The following is a 7,746-nucleotide window of genomic DNA, read 5'->3' as shown; positions in this document are numbered from 1 at the left end:
GTTCTTAACTATTACTCCCAATACATATCTGTTTCCAATTTATGGAAGTTTTGTGTATGTTTCAGAAGAACTTTAAGCTCCAAAACAGGGGCTATCTTTTCACTCATACCTTGAACCACGTGGCAGGTTTTCAAAGATGTGTGAACATGGTATGTAAACTGACCAAGGTGGGCAGTGAGAGAGTTCTATCCCTTGTATCTCAACTGTGTTTTCTTACACTAATGCTTTTATTATTACTATTATTTGTTGTTGTTGTTGTTTTCTGTTTGTAGATTATGTTTCTCATTCCCTTGGGAATGCTACAAAAATTCTAAGGTTAACACTTTACCTCCCCTTTTCGCCAGGTGTTTTTTCAATCTGTTACTCCAGGTCCTTCAGGAAGTAGATACCAAGAAATGATTAAATGTGTGAAGATTTTATTAGAAAGAAAGCCTAGGAGTAAAAATCGGAGATCTAGTAAGTCAAGGATGCTTCACTTCTCCTTCACTTGGGTCAGATTTTCATCCCAGTTTGATGGCTCTCTCAGTCTTACCAGAACCCAATCATGCTTTCTCTCTCTCTTGGGGTGTGTGTGTGTGTGTGTGTGTGTGTGTGTGTGTATTTGGGAGATATAACAGTCCGTTTGTGAGAGTGACTCATATATATGTGTATATATATGTCACTCTAAGACATGTGTGTGTATGTGTGTGTCTTAGCTAGGCACAGTGGCTCGCATCTGTAATCCCAATGTTTCAGGAGGCTGAGGCAGTAGGATTACTTGAGGCCGTAAGTTTGAGACCAGCATGGGCAACATAGTGAGACCCCTTCTCTACAAAAATTTCCAAAATTAGCTGGGAGTGGTGGGAAATACCTGTGGTCCCAGCTACTTGGGAGGCTGGGGTGGGATGATAACTTGAGCCAAGAAGTTCAAGATTGCAGGGAGCTATGATTGTACTACTGCATTCTAGCTTGGGTGACAGAGCTAGACCCTGTCTCTAAAATCATACATACATACATACATACATACATATGGAAGAAGAAAGTAGACAAAACCAGTCTACCAGATTCCAAGACTTGTTATTTAGCTATAGTGATCAAGGCTGTGTGGTATTGGCAGAGGGACAGACACAATGGGATAGAATGGAGACTCCATAAATAAACCCACACAACATACTCAATTGATTTTTGACAAAGATATGAAACCAATTCAATGGGGAAAGGATAACCTTTTCAACAAATGGTATGAAGCAATTAAATATCCATAGGCCAAACAATGAACCTCGACCTGAATCTCACATCTTTTTCAAAAATTAACTCTAGAAGAATCACAGACTTGAGATACACACACACACACACACACACACAGAGAGAGAGAGAGAGAGAGAGAGAAAGAGAGAGAGAGAGAAAGAGAGAGAGAGTGTCTGACTCCTTTGCCTAGGCTTGAGTGTAGTGTCATGATCTCAGCTCATTGTAACCTCTGCCTCCCGGACTCAAGCAATCCTCCCACCTCAGCCTCTCTCTCCTGTAGGGACTACAGGCACATGCCACTGTGCCCAGCTAATTTTTGTATGTTTTGTAGAGAGAGAGTTCTGCCATGTTTTCTATGCTGGTCTCGAACTCCTGAGCTCAAGCAATCCACCTGCCTCAGCCTCCTAAAGTGCTGGGATTACAGGTGTGAGCCACCATGCCTGGCCTCACAAACTTAATTATAGAATGTTTAAATTCTGTAATTTGGAGGAGGAGGAGGAGCAAGATGGCTGAATGAACCCTCCAGCAATCATCCCCCTGCAGGAACAGCAAATTGAACAACTGTTCATATAAAAATCCACCTTCATAAGAACATAAAATCAGATGAGTGATCTTAGTACCTGGTTTTAGCATACTGATAAGGGAAGAGGCATTGAGAAGGTAGGAAGGACAGTCTTACATTGCCTACACCACACCTCCCCAAACCCCAGCAGCACAATGTGGGGAGATAATCTGTGTGTTTGAAGGAGAAAGAGCAAAGTGAGTGAGAAACTTTGCATTTGAAATCAGTGCCACTCTGTCACAGTGGAACACAATACCAAGTAGAATTCTGCATTTAGACTAGCCCTGAGTCAGAGAGAAATTCTCTGTCTCAGTGGGAGAATGTTGAGTCCTGGCCAGCTTCACCACCAGCCAACTAAAGTGACCTGGTAATATGGTTTGGCTCTGTAGTGTAGAGAACCAAGGATAAACCTAGTCCTTGATGGATTCACCACCTGCTGACTAAAGTGGTTGTGGGCCTTGAATAAACAACAGTGGCCACCAGGCAGTAGTGGCCATGGGCCTTGGGCAAGCACCAAAACTGCGCTGGTCTGGGAGACCATGGGCTTCAGGTACAACCCAGAGCAGTACCTGCTGGGGTAGCCATAGAAGTGCCCATGTCACCCTTCCAACAATTCCAGAAGGCCCAGTGCAGAAAGAGAGACTTTTGCTTAAGCAAAAGAGAGGGAAGAGAGTAAGAGACTTTGTCTAGGAACCCAGGGAATTCTCATTTATCTTCCCCAAGTCCACCAAGATGGTGCGTCTAGGAGTCTGCAAGAGCTTCAGTGTTCCTGGGCTTAGGGCACTCCCTAGTGTTGAAATGACTGCAGTAACCATAGGCTTGAGTATCAACACTCAAAACCCTTTGAAATCATGAAAAACCCTCTCAAGAAAGACTGATATGAATAAGACAAAACTATGAAGACTGGAATAAACACCTAACTTTTCAATACCCAGACATCAACAAACATCCACAAGCATCAGAAACATCCAGGAAAACGTGACCTCGTCAGAAAGACTAAATAAGTCACCAGTGATAAACCTTGGAATGACAGAGATATGTGACCTCAGCCAGGGAATTCAAAATAGCTGCCTTGAGGAAGCACAGTCAGCTTCGAGATAACACAGAGAAGGAATTCAGAATTTTCAATCAGGGAAATTTAACAAAAATTGAAATAATTTAAAATTGAAACTGAAATTCTGAAGCTAAAAAATTTTATTGACAAACTGAAAAATGCATCAGAGTATCTCAACAGCAGAACTGATCAAGCAGAAGAAAGTGTTAGTGAGCTCAAAGGCAGGTTATATGAAAATATACCACCAGAGAAGAAAAAAGAATGAGGTATGCCAACAATATCTAGAAAATAACCTCAAAAGGGCACATCTAAGAGTTATTGGCCTTAAAGAGGATGTAGAGAAAGAGATTGGGATAGAAAATTTATTCCAAGAAATAGCAAAGAATTTGCAAACCTATGAGAAAAAAAATGAATATGCAGGTACAAGAAGATCAAAGAACACAAAACATACTTAAACCAAATAAAACTACCTCAAGAAGTAAACTAAGTTTTCAAAAGTAAGGATAAAGAAAGGATTCTAAAAGCAGCAAGAGGAAAGAAGCAAGTAACATGTAAATGAGCTCCGATTTATCTGGCAGCAGACTTCTCAGTGGAAACCTTACAGATCAAGAGGGAATGGATTGACATATTCAAAGTGCTAAAGGAAAAAAGTTTTAAACTAGAATACTGTATCCAGTGAAGTTATCTTTTGAACATGAATGAAAAATAGGCTTTTCTACATAAACAAAACTAGAAGAATTTAGTCATCACCAGACCTGTCTTATGAGAAATGCTAAAGGAAGTTCTTCAATCTGAAAGAAAAGGATACTAATGTGTAATAATAAATCATCTGAAGGTACAAAACTCACTGATAAAATTAAGTACTCAGGTAAATACAGAATACTGTAATACTGTAATTATGGTGGATTAACCACTCATATCTTTAGTATAATACTAAAAGGCAAATCTGTAAAAAATAATAACTACAACAATTTGCTGAGAGACAGACAATATAAAAAGACATAAACAGAGACAACAAAATGTCAAAAAGTAGAGGGGATAAAGTGCAGAGTTCTTAAATTTTCTCTTTGCTTGTTTTTTCTTTTCTTTTTTGTGAACAAAGTTGTCATCAGTTAAATATAATTGGTTATAAGATGTTATTTGCAAGCCTCACAGCAACCACAGAGAGAACACCTACTTAAATATACAAAACATAAAAAGCAAGAAATTAAAACATACTACCAGAGAAAACCACGTATACACAAAGGAAGACAGGAAGAAAGGAAGAGAGGACTAATAAAACAACCAGAAAACAAAATGACAGTAGTAAGTCCTTATCAATAACAACATTGAGTACAAATTGACTAAATTATCCAATTAAAAGGTGGAGTGGATGGATGTATTAAAAAATAAAACCCAACTATGTGATGCCTACAACAAATTCACTTGACCTATAAAGACACACATAGACGGAAAATGAGGGGATGGAAAAAAAAGATATTCCATATGAATGTAAACCCGAAAAAAGGTAAGGAGTAGTTATACTCATATCAGATAAAATATATTTCAAGACAAAATCTGTGAAAGAAATAAAGCAGGTAATTACACAATGACAAAGGGGTTAATTCAGCAAGAAGATATAACAAGCAAATATTAGGGCCAGAGAAAAAGAGAGAGAGAAAGAGACAGAGAGATCCCAATACAATAATAGCTGGGGATTTTATCACCCCGCTTTCAGCACTGGACAGATCATTTAGACAGAAATCAATAAAGAAATATTAGACATAATCTATAATATACACCTAATAAGCCTAAAACATTTGCAGAACATTTTATCAAATAGCTGCAGAATACACATTTTTCTCCTCAGCACATAAAACATTTTCAAGGATGTACCAAAATGCATCTCAAAAAATTCAAAAAATGTGAAATTGTATCAGGTATTTTTTTCTGATGACTATGGAAGAAAACAGAAATTGATAACAAGAGGAATTTAAAAACTATACAAACACATGGAAATTAAATAACATGTTCCTGAATGACTGTTCAGCAAATAAAGAAATTAAGCAGAATAATTAAAAATTTATTGAAACAAATGAAAATCGAAACACAATATACCACAACTTAGAGCACACAGCAAAATCAGTGCTAAGAGGGAAGTTTATAGCAATAAAGGCGTACATCAAAAAAGTACAAAGACTTCAAATAAACCACATAATGATGTATGTTAAAGAACTAGAAATATAAGAGCAAACCAAACCCAAAATTAGTAGAAGGAAAGAAATAATAAAGATCTTAGCAGAAATAAATAAAATCAAGACTAAAAATACAAAAGATCAATGAAATGCAAAGGTGGTTTTTATAAAAATAAACAAAATCAACAAACCTTTAGTCAGACTAACTAAAAAGAGAGAAGACTCAAATAAATGAAATCAGAGATGAAAAAGAGACATTACAGCTGATACCACAGTAATTCAAAGGATCATTAAAGTCTATTGTGAGCAACTACATGCCAATAAATTGGAAAACCCAGAAGTGGTTAAATTCCTAGACACATAAAACCTACCAAGATTGAACCATGAAGAAATACAAAACCTGAATAGACTAAAAACAAGTAATGAGATAGAAGCCATGATAACTGAAAAAAAAAAAAAGTCTCTCGTCAAAGAAGAGCCCAGAAACTGATGATTTCACTGCTAAATTCTACCAAATATTTAAAGAAGAACTAATATGAATACTCCATAAACTATTCAAAGACACAGGTAAAGGGAATACATCTGACCTCATTCTATGAGTCCAGTATTACCCCGATACCAAAACTAACAAAGACACACACACCCAGAAAGAAAACTACGGGTCAATATATCTGATGAACATAGATGCAAAAATTCTCAAAAAAAAATACTACCAAACCAAATTCAACGACACTTTAAAAAGGTCATTCACCATGATCAAGTGAGATTTATCCCAGGGATACAAGGATGCTTTGACATGAAAATCAATAAACACAATATACAACATCAACAGAATGAAGGACAAAAACCATATTGTCATTTCAATAGACGCTATAAAAAGCATTCAATAAAATTCAACATATTTTCATTATAAAAACTCTCAACAAACTGCATATAGAAAGAACATACTTCAACATGATTAAGGCCATATAGGACAAACCCACAGCTATTATACTGAATGTGGAAAAACTGAAAGCCTTTTCTCTAAAATTTGTAACAAGACAAAGATGCCCACTTTCATCACTTTTATTCAGTATAGTACCGGAAGTCATAGAGTAATAAGACAAGAGAAAGAAATAAATGGCATCCAAATTGGAAAGGAAGAAGTTAAATTATCCTTGTTTTCAGATGATATAATATATATAATATATTGTTGTTATTATTATTATTTTTTTTTTTTTTGAGACAGAGCCTTACTCTGTTATCCAGGCTGGAGTGCAGTGGCGCCACCTCAGCTCACTGCAAGCTCCACCTGCCGGGTTCACGCCGTTCTCCTGCCTCAGCCTCCAGAGTAGCTAGGACTACAGGTGCCCGCCACCACACCCGGTTAATTTTTTTGTGTTTTTAGTAGAGACGAGGTTTCACCATGTTAGCCAGGATGGTCTCGATCTCCTGACCTCGTGATCCACTTGCCTCGACCTCCCAAAGTGCTGGGATTACAGGCATGAGCCACTGCTCCTGGCCCTGATATAATCTTTTATTTGGAAAAACCTAAAGACTTCACCAAAAAAAAGCTATTGGAGCTGATAAACAAATTCAGTAAACTTGCAGAATATGAAATCAACATACAAAAATCAGTAGCATTTCTATATGCCAAAAGCAAGCAATCTGAAAAAGAATCCAAGAAAGCAACCCTATTTATAACAGCTACGAATAAAATACAATAACTAGGAATGAATTTAACCAAAAAAGCCAAAGAGCTATACAACATTGATAAAAGAAATCAAGAGGACAGGAAGGAAAAATAATCCAGGAAATGAAAAAAGGAAAGATATTCTATGTTTATAAATTGGAACAATTAATACTGTTAAAACGCCTATGCTATACAAAGGTATCCACAGATTTAGTGCAATCCCTATCAAAATACCAATGACATTCTTCACAGAAATAGAAAAAAATCTATCCCAAAACTTATGTGGAACCACAAAAGACAGAATAGCCAAAGCAATCCTGAGCAAAAAGAGAAATGCTGGAGGCATCACATTACCTGACTTAAAATACTACAAAGCTGTATTAACAAAACAGCATGGTACTGGCATAAAAACAGACACATATACCACAGTGGATAGAATAGAGAACCCAAAAATTAATCCATACATTTGCAATTGACTCATTTTTTAAAAAGACACCAAGCACATACATTGGAGAAAGGACAGTCTCTCCAATAAATGGTGCTGGAAACATTGGATATCCATATGCAGAAGAATGAAACTATATCTCTATTTCTCACTACATACAAAAATCAAATCAAAAGGGAATAAAGACTTAAATGTCAGACTTGAAACTATGAAATCATTGCAAGAAAACGTTGAGGGAATGCTCCAGGACATTGATCTGAGCAGAAATTTCTCAAGTAAGACCTCAAAAGAACAGGCAACCAAAGCAAAATGGACAAATTGGATCACATTAAGCTAACAAGCTTCATGCAGCAAGGAAACAATCAACAAAGTGAAGAAACAACCTACAGAGTGGGAAAAAAGTGTTTGCAAACTAATCGACTGACAGTGATTAATATCCAGAATACGTAAGGAACTCAAACAACTCAATAACAAAATAACAAATAATCTGATTTTAAAATGGGCAAAAGATCTAAAGAGATTTCTCAAAAGAAGATATGCAAATGGACAGCAAATACATGAATAATGCTCAACATTACTAAGCATCACATAAATGCAAATCAAAACCAAAAC

The sequence above is a fragment of the Trachypithecus francoisi genome, unplaced genomic scaffold (genome assembly GCF_009764315.1).
Source record: "Trachypithecus francoisi isolate TF-2019V2 unplaced genomic scaffold, Tfra_2.0 Lachesis_group4, whole genome shotgun sequence".
NCBI lineage: Eukaryota > Metazoa > Chordata > Mammalia > Primates > Cercopithecidae > Trachypithecus > Trachypithecus francoisi.
The sequence above is the reverse complement of the archived record's forward strand: the minus strand, read 5'-3'. Positions refer to the sequence as shown.